At 43.6% G+C, this 17,920-nt stretch overlaps 1 protein-coding gene across 3 annotated transcripts in view; it reads left to right on the top strand.

Annotated features, from left to right (window-relative positions):
- Positions 1–17,920, top strand: part of LOC123349356 (transcription initiation factor TFIID subunit 4-like) — a 202,600-nt gene that overhangs the window by 84,079 nt on the left and 100,601 nt on the right. The gene's annotated exons all lie outside the window — the stretch shown is intronic.

The raw sequence follows: 17,920 nt of genomic DNA, 5'->3' as shown, positions 1-17,920 counted from the left end.
TTTCATTAATTCCAGTGTAAATGGGACATTTTATTTAAGCCCCTCATTTTCTGTGTTTTGTTTTTCATTCTGTTTTGCTTTTTGAAGTTCATATTCTTTCGCTATGTCGCATTCTCACAACAGTATAAATAGGCCTGTTAATTTCCCCTTAATGATTTTTTGAATACAAGCCAGAAGGTATCATTATTACTTCATGTGTCATTTCCCCCAAAGTGTGCTCTTACTACTTCTTTGAGTGCTTGCTCATGTCGATTCCATGCTAGGCATGTGCGCGTCCATGTGCACAGTTGTCAGAGATTTTTGCCTTAGTGGTATCCATAGGGCCGGCTGTGGCGCTATCTGGAGTGCCACGCTCATGCCGCGGTATATCAAGTGCTGCCAGCACTACGCCCTCTCAGTTCCTTCTTACCGCCCGTGACGGGTGGTTGGAGCGCCTGGCCTTGTTTAGCAAGAGCATTAGCGGTTCTTCACTGTTTAGATTGTTCTCCTTTGTTGTTTAGTGGAGTGATTAGTTAGCTGTTAAGTGTTTTAGTTTAGTGGTTAGAGTCCTGGCTGGGACTCCCGGTCCCCAGGCTTCAAGCGAGTTCTGAGTGCAACCAGCCGATGCACATCAGTGACCCGCACAATAGCTGTATAAAGTGCCTAGGGGAGTTCTGTAGAAAAGACGAGTGCCGGATATGCAAAAACTTTCATCCCCAGGCTCAGGAAGAGCAGGACATTCGATTGCAGGCCCTCCTAATGGACGCTGTTCTGCGCTCGGCATCAGAGCCCTCACACTCGGACTCGATGCCCGGTGCTTCGGCGTCGGCATGCAGCACACTCCCAGCACCAGAATCTGCCTATCACCGTTCCCCCTCACTGTTATCGAAGAAGCGGTCTAGGTTGTCTGATCCGCAAACACTGTGCAAGAAGGGAACTTCGGGCAAAGGGCTGGTGTTATGCCTTGTTCCCACTATGGAGGCTCTCAGAGGTACCACTGTGGTTGGACCCTCTAGCCCAGCCAGAGACCCACCTCCAACTTTGGGGAGCAGTAGGGGGTCCCGGCCCATCGCAGTGCCATCTGCGCCCGAAGCAGGCCCAGCGGCCAAAAAACAGTTAGGCCGACTGGCACTTCAGATGCCTGGCAGATCCCGCCAAGGTACCGGTACCGACAATCAGGCTGGTTTTGGGGCCGCCCCCAAAGGTAGTGGAGCGTCTCCAGTTGCTGGAACGCAGGCGTCATTCCCCTTCACTACAGCCAAGGACCCTGGTACCGCAACCTCAGTCTCTGGCCAGGAGGCCCAGATCTCCAACACCACTGTCCCCAACAACAAGACATAGGACTCTGGAGTTGCGCTGCCAATCCCCATATTCACAGTACCATCGGTCCTCCCACCAGAGTTGCCAAAGCGCCAATTACCATCACCTTGCAGATCTCCCAGACATTGGGCCCATCCAGTAGGGTACCATTCCTGGTCACAGCACCAGTCACGAGGGCCCCAGTACCGTTCTTTGGGCAGGCACCAGCCCTCAACTTCCCCATACCAGTCTCCAACAAGGGTTAGTCGACAGATTCAGGCTTCGACAGCCCTGCTCTGGTCACCAGAAGGGCAGTGGTCCAGGTCGGAGGGCCAGTTCAGCCTTCCCCCATAAAGGGCAAATGTCTCCTAGCCAGGAACCCGGCAAGGTGCCTTTGGCACCAGTATGGGGTCAAGAACAGTGGCCCGCTCAGTGGGAATACTGGAATCTGGAGGGGGCGGGGGGATGGTGTGCCTGGCCTGTTATGCCGGCACCATACTCCCACCATTCCTCTCAGGCTCCATCGGACAAGCTACCCCCGGCACATGGAGATGAGGCGGCAGCAGGGCCCTCACAAACCAATAGTGCCCCCCTCCAATGACTTCAGGGAGCACCAACCCCTACTCAAGAGGGTTACTGCCAACCTGAAGTTGGAGATCAAGAAGCTAGCTGAGGAGTTCACCCACCTCTTCAGTGTCATCCCCTCCTCCGCCCCAGCCCGGGTCACGTTGCCCATTCACCCAGCGGTCCTGAAAATTTACAAGTCTGTATGGCAGACCCCATCTTCCATTCCGCCCACATCCAAGAAGGAGGAAAAGAAGTACTATATCGCCACAAAAGGGTTTGAATACCTGTACACGCCCCCTCCCACGGGGTCCCAGGTCATGTCCACTGTCAATGAGAGGGCCAGGCAGGGCCAGGTGAGTGGCACCCCCAAGAATAAAGATGCCAAGTGGCTGGACTTATTTGGCAAAAAGATTTATTCAAGAGCCAGCCTCCAATTCTGGGTATCTAACCGTCAGGCCCTACTCGGCAGATACAGTTTCAACCTGTGGGACTCCATCAGCAAGTTCAAGGAGAGTCTCCCACAGGATCAGGATCAGGAGTTCTCCACGTTGGTGAAGGAGGGCAAGGCTGTGGCCACAGGTGCCCTCCAGATGGCCTAGAATGCCACAGACTCAGCGTTCAGTGTGGTCGTCTCTGCGATAACCATGAGGCATAGCTCCTGGTTTCAGATCTCTGGGCTGTCCCAGGAGATGCAAACTACTCTCCAGGACCTCCCTTTTGAGGGAATGGGGCTATTCTTGGGGATAACTGATGCAGGGCTCCATGCCTTAAAGACTTACGGGCCACCCTCTGCTCCTTGTGCCTGCATACTCCTCAAAAGGCTAGTTCTGCCCCCCATCTCCTCCACCATTGTCGAAGTCTTGGGGTGCCTACAGAAAGAAGGACAGAGACAGGGGCTTTAAGCAACACCACCAGTCATCATCTTTTCCCCTGCCCAGCCTGGTCCTTCCAGGGACCAAGGCAGCCAAAAGCAGTCATTTTGAGGGTGCGCCCAAGGATGACACTCCAGTCAATGCACTGGATTCCTGTCTTCCTTAAGTGCTGCCACCCTTTCCGATCAGCCTGGTCCCATATCATCTCGAACTGCTGGGTGCTTGACACAGTTTTGTTGGGCTATACCCTGCAATTTATAGCCGACCAACCCTTCTACCCCCTTCCTCATCCCTCTTCAGGGACCCTTCTCATAAGCAACTACTTGTTCAGGAGTGCTCACCTCGGAACTGCCTGAAACAGTCTTCTGCAAGGACAAGGTCCAATTAAGACCACATCCAGCCTTCCTTCCCAAGGTAGTCTTTCAGTTTAATTTGAGCCAAGACATTTACTTACTGGTCTTCTTTCCGAAACTGCATAAGTCGGAGGAGGAGCGCAGGCTACATGCCCTGGATGTCAAGAGGGCTCTGGCCTTCTACATTGACAGGACCAAACCATTCCGTAAGTCGACACAATTATTCGTCACTGTGGCCGACAGGATGAAAGGTCACCTGTATCTGCTCAAAGAATTTCTCCTTGGATCACTGCTGGTATTCGCTTCTGCTATGATCAAGTGAAGGTGCCGTCCCCGGCGATCATCACCGCCCGCTCTACCAGGGTGCAGGCTTCTTCGGGACCCTTTCTGGCCCAAGGGCCTATCCAGGATGTCTGTAGGGCGGCCACCTGGTCATCGGTCCATACCTTTTCATCCCACTACGCACATACCCAGCAGGACCGGGACGATGCTGGCTTCGGTAGAGCAGTATTATAAGCCGCTAACCTGTGAACTCCGAGCCCACAACCATAGATACTGCTTGTGAATCACCTAGAATGGAATCAACATGAGCAAGCACTCGAAGAAGAAAAAACGGTTACCTGCCTTTTTGTAACTGTTCTTCGACATGGGTTGCTCATGTTCATTCCATTACCCGCCCTCCTGCCTCTCTGTTGGAGTTGCTGTCAAGAAGAAACTGAGAGGGCAAAGGGCTGGCAACACTTGATATACTGCTACATGAGCATGGCACGCCAGAGGGCACCACAGCCAGCCCAACGATAACGCTAAGGCAAAAATCAACAACTGTGCATGAGGACACGCACGCACACCTAGAATGGAATGGACATGAGCAACTTGGAGAACAAATGTTACGAAAAGGTAGGTAACCACTTTTTCTCTGAATTTGCTCTACTACGATGGAATCCTTTAGTAGTTGCAGCATTGAGCCTCAAGTACATACAGTATCTGGTCATCCCCATCCTAACTGTCAGTATTAGCCACATAGGTGGATGGTCTAACCAAGTAAGCTTTGCCTGTCTTACTTCTTTTTAGGTTTCTGTGCATATTATCATGAGTTAAAATAGCCTTGAGAACCACTTGTATGAGGAAACTGTAAAATCAAATCGTCAGGGTTAGCAGGAAACAAGTTAAAAATGTCTTTAAAAAAATCTTTCTATGTTGTCTCAAACTATCTTCCTTTTTTGTGGCGTGTTCTCATTTTCCTCACGTAGGATTATGCTCTATTATGTGTGTTCAGATAGATACGCTTTTAGTGTTGTTTGTGATAAGAAAGAATTTGTTCTGAACACCCATCTTTTATTTACTTTTATTGTGTTTCTCTTTCTTTTCTTTGTCTCAAAGTCCTGTGACTATTATAGCTGAGCCTTACTTTGTTTTATTTTATCGCATACCTTTTCATTACCTTTTCCTAGGGTATTACAGTGCCCCTATTGATCCTTTATTTGTAAGTGTCAGACTATGAGATCTTTCTCTCACCTTTTGTTCCACAAATTTCACCCATTATAAATACTTTGCAGTATTATATGCTAAAATTATGCACACCTTAAATGTTTGTGTGCAAATAGAACTATTACTTATCTTTTGTTCATTTTTTTCATTTTCTGTTTCTTCTTCCTTTTTTATGTTTCTGTTTCTGAATTCTTTTCTTCTCATCTTGCATTCTTTTCAACATTTTATCTGTTTTCAAACTATGCTCTTCTGAATTATGTTCTCTTTTCCGTGACGTTTGTTTTCCTTTCTGTTATTGTGGGATGTTGGGGAGATCAAGGATCTCTTATCCATTACTTCCAGAATAAAACCATTTTGATTTATCAGAGTCTGATCTTGCAAAATGCTGAGTGCCCTTAAACCCTGCTGAAACAAAGATCTAGAAAATACACAGAAATGCAACAACTTGAATTCTGATAATTACAGAAGGATTGAAGAATGGATTTGTAACTAAAAGAGTGAACAATCTTGTGTGAGACTACAAGAAACCAACTGCATGAAAATGATGAATTCATAGATCTGCTCCAAACCAGCAGTAGATGGTGGGCAACAGATATTATAAATATTACAGATATTAGATATGATAGGTGCAGTATAATAGAAAAATATGAACGCATAAGGGTACAAACAAATTATCCGTGAAAGGAGTGTCATGTCACAGTGTCATTCTTTGGGCTGGAGGTCATGTGCCATACTGTGACTGCTGTTTCTTAGCAAGGGCTTCATGAGACTCTTACTTGAATGGAAAGAGGTCCCTCCCTGATTCTCCTCTTCTCTGAAATATCGTATTTTTTGGTGGCACCCATACTTTAAAATATTGTTCTGTCATTTCTTGTTGCTCAGTCCAGATGGACTGTGTATAACTATATATGACAGAAGAAATTGTGACGTTGAAAGGAAAAACATCTATGGAAGTGAGGAAGGGAAAATCCTAAATCATCTACCATTCTGTGGGTGGGTTGGGTGTGGGAAATGCCCAACTTGCAGAAAAATAGGTAGAGAGTAGAGTCTGTTCTGGAGATTGAGGGTAAGTACAGTGGTTTATATTAAAAAGGGAGTTATTTGTCTTACCATATTATTTATCTTACTATACACTGTGATATATTTCTACTTTTACAATATAATATGATGATAATCTCATACAGCATAAGATAAATGATTACTTTTTAATGTAAACCACTCTATGGGTACATGTGTCTGTATTTTTTAAGTTATGGTACTTAACTCCAGTTGATCTTTTCTTTTTTAAATTGTCTTGCTCTGTAACATTCATATTTAAATGATCCTAAATAACTTGAGGGACTGGGGGGCTCAGAGGATTGGTAAAGGAGTAATGAACTCTCCCCCCCATGTCACCTCCAGTTCATATGTGACCCGGTTTCATAGTGATTGGAAGTTATTACTATCTGATAGCTGTTCAGTAGCCCGTGTGCAAAGAATTGGTGACTCCCATCCAGCTCTTAGTGACTTTCATAGTGTTGTCATATATTCCTATAATAAAAACTTCTGCCGCATTTAGCGATGTAGTTTGAAGTCCTATCAGAGAGGCTGATGATAAAAATTAACATTGACAATGAACTAGACGGTTTTCAACCTGTGGTCGATGGACCCCCAGGGATCCACAGACTGTCTAAGATTTCCAAAAGGGCCTGCATCTCCATTCAAAATTTTTTAGGTGTCTGCAAATGAAAAAGGTTTGAAAACGGTTGAACTAGGCGAAGTTTTGAAAATCCCACAGTGACTGGTTGTTGGATTGGATGACTTCCTGGGACTTTTCTGACATCAGCTTCTATGGTTGTATGCATCTTCTGATTCATTGGTCTTTCCAGGAATGGTACAGACAGTGCCGTATTTGTTCTATGACTTGAGCTGTCAGATGCATTAAACAGACACTTTTGTTACCAGTCCATCTGAGCTGGATTTTAACTACTGATCAAAATATGTAACTGTCTGATGACTGTTGGTGGTCTACTATTTGACATCCTTGTCAGCAGTGAGGCCAATGATTGAACTGGCTCTTGGAAACTGAACTACCTATGCATAAGGCTACAGTTTTGTCACGGGTATTTTTAGTAAAAGTCATGGGCAGTTAACAAAAATTAACGGCCCATGACCTATCCATGACTTTTACTATATACCCCTATCTAAAACATGGGGCTGGGGGTGCTCCAGGGTGGTGGTCTGGGGGTGATCTGATAAGTGTGATGATCAAGTAGACAAGGGTCAAAGCACGATAGTGGGGTGAGTTCTGGAACAACTTGAAAACCAAGTTGGCATTTATTCATTGGATTTTGAAGATGGATAAAAAGCAGTGAAAGGTGATGGAGGAAGGAAGGAATATGGTCTTACTTTCTTGAGCAAGAAAGTAGCTTGACCCTAGAATTCTGAATCCCTGATAATAGGTGATCATAAAGGAGGCAAATGCAGTAATCAAATCAGGACATGATTAGGAAATAGGTAAGCATCTTAACAGGCAGAATTAGATTCTGGAAATATTTTAGAGAGGATGATAAGTAGAATTACAGACAAGGGAGACATAGAAGGAAAAAGAGAATTTAGGGAAAGCAAAGTCTAACTAAAGAGTACCACCTAAAGATATACTGATATCAGTATGCAAAATAGCCTTAATCTGACTGGAACTCTCCTAATGCCATGGCCACTCCTTGTAGCTCATAGAGTTTGCCAATAATTTGGGCAGAATATAGGGATTCCTATACTATTTTCATTGTATTGCAGATGTAAAATTGATCGATCACAGGTAGACACTTTCTAATAGTGATGTGGTTTATTATGAATAAAAGTACAGTCACAGGACTGTGGTAGTTTCATTTTTAAGGTTAGTATTTTAGGAATATAGGAATTGCTTTACCTGATCAGCCCAGGGGTCCATCTAGACTAGTACCGTGTCTTTAACAGGAGCCAGTACCAGATCCTTTGGGGGGAAGTGCAACAAACCATACAACAGGCGGTTATGGAGTAACCTGCCCATAGAAGAAATTTGGTGTGTCTGTGATATGGTGAGTATGATGATAGAGAAAGCTGAATAGGTCAAGTCCACAGGTTTTTTCCCCAGTGTTTCTACTCTCTCCCTGGTAGAAGTGGCTGGAGTGAGGTTGTTCCCCCAAACCCACTGTGATCCCCAGCCACCTCCTGTCTTGGACTCCCTCACTCTGGCTCAGACACCATGGTAACGAGTTCAATATGAAAACATAAATTTGGAGGAGATGGGTTGTCAAGGGAGGGTTTCACATTGTGGCAAGAGGATCCACACAAGATCATAGAATCATAGAATACTAGGGTTGGAAGGGACCTCAGGAGGTCATCTAGTCCAACCCCCTGCTCAAAGCAGGACTAATTCCCAACTAAATCATCCCAGCCAGGGCTTTGTCAAGCCTGACCTTAAAAACCTCTAAGGAAGGAGAGTCCACCATCTCCCTAGGTAACCCATTCCAGTACTTCACCACTCTCTGAGTACAAAAGTTTTTCCTAATATCCAACCTAAACTTCCCCCACTGCAACTTGAGACCATTACTCCTTGTTCTGTCATCAGGTACCACTGAGAACAGTCTAGATCCATCCTCTTTGGAACCCCCTTTCAGGTAGTTGAAAGCAGCTGAATCAACATTACCTTATTTTGGTTTGTCTTGCTGGTGAAAAATGCTGGGGTGAGAGAACAATGCCATACAACAGCTGGCCACACCTTCTTTGCATACATGGAGCCCAAACCCTACAGAGAGAACATGCATCAGAGCCTGCTCTCCACCTTGTATCCACTAGCCTTTGCTCTCCTCTGGATGCAGAAGGGAGAGATCCTTTGAATCTGTTAGTGGTGGGTGGGGGAAATTACATTCTTAGAGAGAGTCAGCAAAGAGCAGTCTTAGGACAACAAAAAGGTCAAAAGCCAGACTGAAATCAGCTGAGGAATTTATCTCTATATTTAATGTGGTCTGCTTTGTTTGGGATTTCTAAGAGAGCAGAACACCGATTTTGCATTACACTAAAAGTGTTGGGCCTTATTTGTTTCTTTTGTTTATTGTCTCAATAACCTGGGATGTATAAGGTTTACATGTGAGAGTAGAATACGATTTTGAATATGTGGTCAATAATAGAAATGCTCTTGGTGGCAGAAGAAAACACAATGTGAAACCATAGTTGGTGATCATGGATTGATTTTATTTCTAAATGGATATTTGAATAGTCACATGCTTTTTACACTAGATATGTGTAGATGGGGGTTGTCTATGTCCAAGGAATTAAGAAATAAAAAATATTCCATGTTACAGTATTTAAGGAAGGTGACCATTTCAAAATTGTTTATAAAACTACTTTAAAATGTTAGTTCAGGTGATCATACTGGCTGCATTGCACATGATGTGTGACATTGACAAATGAATTTTTCTCACCATACGTGTAATTGAATGGCATATATCATACTATCAGGTCCTGGGACTCAGTTATTAGTCCATTCATTTTAGTATTTTTTTGTTTAGTGTTTATGGTAGTACCAAATTCCTGGGTATTAAAAATAAATACAACAATCATAGGAGTGTAGTATATTTTTTCATAGCCTCTTTTTGGTAAAAATTGTCACTAAGTTAGTGAATAAAGGATTATATTCTGGTACAGTTTATAAAGTTAATTTTAGTGCTTGCGGATGGTGCTGAATTTGACACCACTCAAGGCTACGGTTCTCTATTCACTGAACAGATGTAGTGCAGATAGTGGCAATAGCAAATTTCCCTACTACAGTGCTGCCCATGGGCTTCCATCCTCTTCTGTAGGAGCCACCTCTCTGAGTGAGAGGAGAGTTAAATCTCCATGCTCATTTAATCCTTTTCCTGTCTCCTGAGACTAACAATGAGCGTGACAATTGATGCAATACTGCTTTTTGTGAGATGGGCTCCTTTCTGAACTGACACTGCCCACTCATTTGTGATAAGAAAGTGGGGGGCTTAGTTCTAGGGGAGTTGAAATTTTGTTACTTTCTATCATTTTAACAATTAAAAACAAAACAAAAAAACAGCTTTTGGACGTGTACTTTTGCATGCCACCTCAGTGTGACCACAACTTTGAATATGGTTTTACCCTCAGCTATGCTGCTTTTAACTTTCACTTTTTATTAACACAGCTAATGTGAAAGCAAAGTGTTTCATGTTGCCAATTTAACTTCTTTAATGAAAAGTGAAAGTTATAAGTTGGTGCAGCCGTGGGTGAAGTTCTAATGTCATCAATGGGAAAAATAGGTTTAAAATTGAAACTGTTGGCACAGCAGTGGCTCTCAATAGTGCAGCACCTACAGTTGTGACTCTTACCTTTAATGAAAAAGATGAATTTGAAACATTAAAGTCTCCCAATATAGATTTAAAAAAAAAGTGAAGTTATAAGTGCCTAGCGTTAGACTGTGATGGAAGTGCTTGCTGAAAGCAGAAGACAATCACATGCTAGCCCTGAGAGCTTTTAAAGCACAAGTCCTTTAAGCTTAAGGCTCCAAAGTGGTTCTGAATCTAGTGGTATATCTTACATTTTTGTAAATGACATAAAATGTAAAATGTAGTGCAGCACTGATTTTACAAATTGTGTGGATAAATTGTAACAACCTATTGAACTGTGAGCAAAGGGATTATAATTCTGACCATAATATTATGCATAATTATTCATATTCTATCTGTCTTGAAAAAATGGCTACAGGAGGAGGATATATTCAACTAAAATATAAACATAAAACTTGTAAACTTTGTTCATTAAAAAAACTGCAAACGCTGTCTAACTGCAAGAAAGAACTCTATGGCAGCAGTTCTCAAACTTTAGCAATCTGAGGACCCCCATTTTGATTTAAAATTTTTCGCAGACCCACAAGCCGGCTTTTAATTTTCCCTGGGGGTGCTTAACCCCGCTTAGCCCCAGGCCCCATCCCCACACTACCCCTTCCTCCACCTCCCTGCACCTGGTTCCCCCCTGCCCTTCCTCTCCCTCACCTCTGCTCTCCCCTGAGTGTGCCCCATCCCTGCTCCTCCCCCTCCCTCCCAGCGCCTCCTGTACGCTGCTGAACAGCTGTTCGCAGAGTAAAGGAGGCACTGGGGGGAGGAGGAGAGGAGTTGATCAGCGGGGCCAGCAGCCCCGGATGTGACTCGTGGGCCCCCCTGGAACCAGACATGACTCACAGACCCCCCTGGAACCAGACATGATTTGCGGAAACCTGGAGCAAGACATGACTTGGGGTCCGTGAACCCGTTTGAGAACCGCTGCTCCATGGGATGCATATCTCCTGCTTTAAAATGCAGCAACGGTCGTCATTCTATTTAATAATACTTCACTATATTAGGAAGAAAAGCTGAGGTTTTAGAAAGCTCCTTTGTCAAAAGAGTTTGACAAAATGTGCTTTGAAACCCCCCCTTAAGTATTTATTTTGAATATATACATTAAACTTAACATTAGTGAATCACATTTTCGAAGCTTATTATGTATATTAAAGCTCCACGTGCTTTTCGGATAAGTAAGATGACAAGGCCACTATCCCAAGGAACTTACAGACTACACAGACAAAATAGCATCCTGCCCAGCCTAGGAAAATAGGTCGTGTTTAAAAACATGTTGGCTAAGTAATTAATGAACGTGTTCTTAAATTCTAAGAGGTGGGGTTAACAACTTTAAAAACATGTTAGCTGGTCATGGTCAACCCTCAAAGGGAATCTTAGGAGGAAGCCTAGGGTTTAAAAATGTGCTAGTTAAAATATGCTACATCACGTTTAAAATATATCAGCTATTTTCCTAGTCTAGACATGGCCACAGAGTTGAATGATGGGGGAAGGGTTCCAAAAGGAACTGAAGTGACTGAGTGGTGGTGAACAGGTGCCTGAAAAAAGTTTCATGATTTAAAGTTTATATTTTTAATATCCACTTTACTTAAAGCTTCCGTGCTTTGAGGTTGTGAAAGAAGTTTGTGTTTGAAGGACAGAGAGGGTGGAGATGTGGCAGACTGAGATTGGAGGAGGGGTCCAAGTAAAAGGGGTGACCTGGAAGAAGTCCTGGAGACCAGAATAAGAGAGCACAAAGGAGGTTGTTAGTCAGGTAGCTTGAGTGGAAGTGGAGTGAAGAAGGCGAGAAGGGAGCAAAAAGGGACAGAGTAGAGTGGTAAGTAGGAGTTCAAGAGCTGAGCAGGAGCAAAGTTGTACAGGATCTGAGAAGCAAGGACAAGAAGCTTACAGTTGAAATGGAGTGTGAAGAGAAGCCAGTGATGTTTTTAAAAGTAGCATATCAGATCACCCCAGTTAGCTGTGACACATTTCGGGCAGCTTATATGCTTTTAAGTCTCGATTTCATCAGCATTTGAGGAAACCTTTCATAAAAATCTCAGATTTTAAAATGAAGGCTTTCTACTAGACTGGTCAGGAGAATAGAGAATCTGTCTTACAAGAGGAGATTAAAAGAACTTGTCTTGTTTAGCCTAGCAAAGCATAGACTGAGAGGCGATGGGATATGGTTGCTCTTTACAAATACATTAGGCAGGTGAACACCAGGCAGGGAGAAGAGCTATTTAAGCTAAAGGACAGTGTTGGCACAAAATAAATGTATATAAGCTGGGCATGAGTAAATTTAGGCTGGAAATTGGGCAAAGCTTTCTAACCATCAGAGGAGTGAGGTCCTGGAACAGCATTCTAGTAGGAGTACTTTTGGTGGGAGAAATCTAACTAGTTTTAAGATGGAGCTTTGCTTCAATGATCTATTCTTCTGTCACCTCCCTATTAGACTTCTGCAACATGCTGCATATAGGGCTACCTTTGAAAGTCAATGGGAAGCTTCTTCTAGTGTTGAGCATCATGGCATTTTCTTTGTAGTCTAAATTATATCAAACATATTACATTAGCCTCCTAGTTGCTTCAGCATCCAATCCAAGTGTTGGGTTTATTCTGTTATGACGCACATAAGACCTACCTAAGAGACCACCTCTCACCCTATAAGCCATTGTGACATCTGAGATCCCTCTATTTCTGCATCTTTATACTGTGCTCTTCATTATGTTTTCTGAGGGTCTTAGAAATCAATTGAGTTGCCTCTCCTGGGAGTACTTAGCTTTGCACACTCTGGATAGTCCTTAAATCAGGAACCTGCTCTTACTACGGGTCAAAACAGCAGAACTTGCATTGGATGACCCTCAGAGACCAGACACACCTGTTTACTTGGGCTTTAGCTTAATGTGGGTTAACTACAAGGTGATTTCATCTTTTGTCGTTACACTGAAAACGATCATTTATTAGGAGGCTTGAGGAGCTTGATACATTTATGAATAGGATTACGTGACCAGGGTACCTGTAAGTAGCAAGGGATTGGACTCGAAGGCCCAGAAGCTCCCTTCCAGTCCAGTGCAAGTATGTTCCTTTGATGTAATTGTTTTATCATCATTTTTGATTTTCCCTGATGCATTTCAAACTGTGTGTGCTGAGGCTTTTGTTTATACAGTGCCACTCTCTTAGCAGTTGCAAGCTGACCCAGTAACCATTGCAAAATAGGAGTTCACTTTAAACGTTCTGTTAAAAAGTCTAATTCTTGACAAGAAGGGTAGATAAAAGTTCCTGAATTTGACCGATGCACTAAAGCAAGAAAGGAGAAAAAAAAAACCTGCTGATGATAGCTCATCTCAATTGATTGGCCTCTTACAGTTGGCATGGCTACTTCCACATTTTCATGTTCTCTGTATGTCTAAATATCTTCTTTCTGTGTGTTCCATTCTATGCATCCGAAGAAGTGAGCTGTAGCCCACGAAAGCTTATGCTGAAATAAATTTGTCAGTCTCTAAGGTGCCACAAGTACTCCTGTTCCCTTTTTGCAGATACAGACTAACACGTCTGTTACTCTGAAACCTGTCATAAAGGAAATTAGTAGCCAGGTCATCCCTTCAAGCAAAGCTTGATGCAGCAGACACTGCATCTTGCTCCATGGAGACCTTGGTGATCATGAGATGGGCTTCATGGCCGCAGTCATTGGGGTTTCCCAAGGAAGTCTGGGCAATAGTAAAGGTTTCTCTTTGAGGATAATAACCTTTTCATTTCATTTAGTAAAGGACTCCCATGACACCCTCCATTCCTTGGAAATATATACCCTGGTGCTTCTTTGAAAAGTCTCTAAGGCACTGCAGCAGAGTTATTGGCCAGCCCCTCAGCCATTTTACCATCACAAACCCTGTGAACCTGAGAAAGTGCCACAAGGTACAGGGTGGCAGATACACTGACCCACCACCATCCCTAGAGCCCTGCACAGATACAAAAAAGTGGATCTGCATCCGATCCACCTGCACTAGGATCAACCCACGATCTGAGCTGCGATCAGCTAGCCATCTTTTCCCTGTGTTCACATCCTCAACAGCAAACTGTCCACAAGGGCTAGCGATGGGAGAGGGAGGGGCCATGGTGGGGACGCTGGTGCTGCCCGAGGGGCCCAAGCTGCTGGACAGGAAGTGGCGCAGTGAGCGGGTTCTGGACAGCCCCGACTCCAACTTGCCACCCAGCTGCTGGCTGCCAGCCCTGAGTGTGCTGCGCCCCCCCCCCCCCAGGCACGGCCAGTGGTGAGTAGAGCCCTGCGCAGTTTTAACTGCATCCAATCCTGCAAAAATGATGCGCAGATATCAGCATCCGCATCCATGGATATGAAGCGGATATCCATGGATTTTCAAGGCTCTAACCATTCCCTCCCTAGACCAAGCCACCCACAAAGACAGCATTTTGACGGGATGTCTCCTTCACTCACCCCTGTTAGTGGTTGCCTGGTCCATTTCTTTCTGAGGTGGCAACATTTTGAACAAATGGGTCTTGGACATCATATCAACTGCCTACTTACAGATGAGCTCCTATCTATTCCTTCCCCAAAAGTCCCTTTCCCATACCTTTTCAGGGACCTTTCTCCCAAGATAATTTTCAAACAGGAGGCAGATTCTCTGATGCAACTGGGGTAACAGAGCCAGTACCTCCTCAACACAAGGGGAAAGGAGAGCTTTTACTGCAAATAGTTCCTAATCCCTGAAAAGCCCGAGGGGCTGGAGATCCATCTTGGATCTCAGGTAGCTGAATGTCCTCATCTGCCACTCAAGAGTCAGGTGATTACCTTAACCACTATAATCCTCTCCCTGAATGTCGTCAACGGTTTGTGGTGCTCGATTTAAAAGACATTTGTTTTCATGTAGATATCCCAGCATACAGGGAATTCCTGTGTTTTACAATGGGCTCAATACAAGGTTCTCCCCTTCGGCCTTTCTACAACTCCAAAGGTCATGGCTGTGGTAGCAGCACATCTGTGCTGTCACAGCTACCATATATTTCCGTACCTGGACAACTGGCTTTTCAAGGGTTGATCATATTGAGAAGTGCAGGTAGCACTCACTGTCCTATTTGCCCTTTGCCACTCCCAGCATCTTCAAGTAAACCCAGGAAAGTCCAATTCAAACCTATGACGTCTATGGAATTTTTAGGAGCAGTCCTGGACTCGAGGTGGCCAGGGCCTAATTACCACAGGACAGATTCCTTGCAGTAAAGGACCTCGGTATCCCAATTCAACTTTGTTCTCAAACAACAGTCTGGGCCTGCTTAGTCCTCCGTAAGCCACACAGCATCATGAGCATATGTGAGACACCCCCACTCACCAAACTTCATCTGTGCAGCCTCCAGTCCCTGGTTGAGAAATGTCTGTGCCCTGAACAAGTGACAAGAGTCTCACTTCCTCCCAGCATCTCTCACCTGATGGGAGAAGACTGACAATGTTTTTGTGGGGGTTCCTTTTATTCCCACCCCACCCACAAGAACGCTTGTCACAGACATATCTCCTCTTGTCTGGGAAAGCACTTGGATGACCATGTGTCTCAAGGTTCCTGGACTCCACAACGCATCAATCTCCTTGACCTTGTATAGAGCATGCAAGCAAATCCTGCCTTCAATCTGATTCACTCATGTCCAAATCAGGTCAGACAATATGACCATTGTATGTTATATAAACAAGTGCGGGGAAGCAAGGTGCACACCACTCTCCACACAGCAGTTTAGCTATGGAACTGGTGCATCTAACATCAGATCACCCTCTCTGCAATCCACCTACCAAGACAATGAATTTCGTAGCAGTTGGCATTTGCATGAGGACCACAAATGGATGCTCATTTCATCTGTGGCCTAACAGTTATTTCCTCATTGGGTATTCCCATCTTGGGCCCCTTCCGCCCTTGCAGGCAAACAAGAAATGCCCTGCTTACTGATCTTGTAATGCACAGGGACGCAGTTCCAGAGGATATGGCTTCCTAGTGCAATGGTCAGACTCACTGATGTAGGCCTTTCCTCCCATCCCTCTCCTACCACGTGTCTCCATGAAAATCAAGGTGGACAAGGTGACAGTAATCTTAATAGCTCCTTGGTGGCCAAGATGGTTCTGGTTCATGATGGCTCTCCAGGTGGCCTCCCAGCCATGCATTCACTTACGGAAACCTCAAAACCTACTGTTACTGAAGGGGGCAGGATCAACCCACCCCAACACAGCATCTGACAGCCTGGCTTTTGGATGGACAAGGGACTTCTAGAGAAATTCTGCTCAAACGAGGTCCAAACTGTCCTTCTCAGTAGCAGTTCTTCATATTACACATGGAGATACTGAGTCACAAATAGGTTAAATGAGTTGTACTAGGCCTGTTCAGCTAAGCCCTTGAGTATGTGCTTAAGTCCATCCCTTTTCTGCAAAGCATAAATTTACACCCTACTGCATGCCAAATAAATATGTTTAAATTCTTTGCTGAGTAGGAATGGATTTAAGTAAGTTCTTAGTTGCTTTGCTGAATCGGTTCACAGATCTCTCAGATCTGAAAATAGAACCCAGATCTCCTTATTCCCAGCCTTCTACTTTAACAATTGATTAGACTGATGTACCTGTCATGAGCTTTTGCATTTGCCTGATCGCTGTAGTTTCAAGTCCCCTTCTGTATGTCATCTTAAAGTTTTATCTTGGCTGGTTTAACTTTGTAGTCATTAGAGATCTATAGTCTTCTGCTTCTCATTACCTGTTCTCCAGAAGCTCTCTAACCAAGCTGTCCTTAACTATGCCAGCAGCCACAAAATCACTGCTAGGTGCTATTGGAAGATGAAGCTAGCATGTGTGATGACAGTGTCAGACAAATCTTGAAAAAGCCTTTCCTCCAGTTTGGTCCCTTTTTTTTGGCATTATAGTTTAATCTACATGCAGTACCAGTTGGAAAAATAATCCCAGTTAAAAAACAGTACAGTAAATTCAGAGTGAGTTTTCCCTTACCTGCCAAAATTCAGTGTTGTAGCTGTGTTTGTCCCAGGACATTAGAGAATATCAGCTACAAGATAGTCAGAACTCCCTACAGCTATGTCTGCCATGCTAGGAGCTGGCCTCTTCCTGCTCCTAATTCGTGCTTTCCATTTGCTTTTTCTTCATGGACTTTTAACTTCCTACATTTTTAACGAGAGCACAGTATAAGATGTTCCACCCACAAACACACAAAAAGCAGCATCTATGTGATTGCAAATTATTCACTCTTTCTTTTCCGAAACCTCAGATCTTTCTCCAAGTTGGAAAGGTGAAGGAAAGAAAAAGGATAGAACTACTGTTCCATTAGTATTTGTGTAAATGACATAGCAGGAAACTTAATATGCAAAGAAATATACAAATAAATAATTACACCTTTCATGTGTCAAACAAGAATAATTGTTCATATGGGAACCACAGGTTTTTTAACAATGACTGGATATGGTTTTGATACCTAACTATCTGAAATTTAGCCAATCATATAATAAATTAAGAAACGACAATAATACATTTCTAATCTGCTTCTAAATTTGTTTTGTTTGAGTGATAACTGAATTCCATGAATCTGAATTAAGGAATTTCTCATTACTGTTGACCTTTAATACATATTTAGTGTCTGCATATTGGTTTAAATGTGTGACATAATTGTCTTAAAATATTCAGGCAATAATTAGTTATTAGTATTTACGTACAAATATATAAATACCTATAGAGAGATACTCTAAGGATCACATATATATAACCATATAGCTTTATTCTTTCTGCATCTGAAAGCTACTTATTTCTATTTCTGAAGGGAAAATATTTTGTAAGGAGGGTTTCACTGGTAGTTTGTAGATTGACAATTAATAGAAAGGTGTCATGTCTTGGCTGAGCCTTAAATATGTGTTTTTATGCAGTAAACACAGTATGCTTTTACAGAATGCTCACATTTTTAATTGTGCTAGTTTGATGGTAGCTGAGACAAGGACTTTCTAATAGATGTATTCATTCTGTATCGATACCAGTTTTAACCTTAGAATATGT

The sequence above is a fragment of the Mauremys mutica genome, chromosome 14 (assembly GCF_020497125.1).
Source record: "Mauremys mutica isolate MM-2020 ecotype Southern chromosome 14, ASM2049712v1, whole genome shotgun sequence".
Taxonomy (NCBI): domain Eukaryota; kingdom Metazoa; phylum Chordata; order Testudines; family Geoemydidae; genus Mauremys; species Mauremys mutica.
This window is presented reverse-complemented; position numbering and strand designations above follow the sequence as displayed.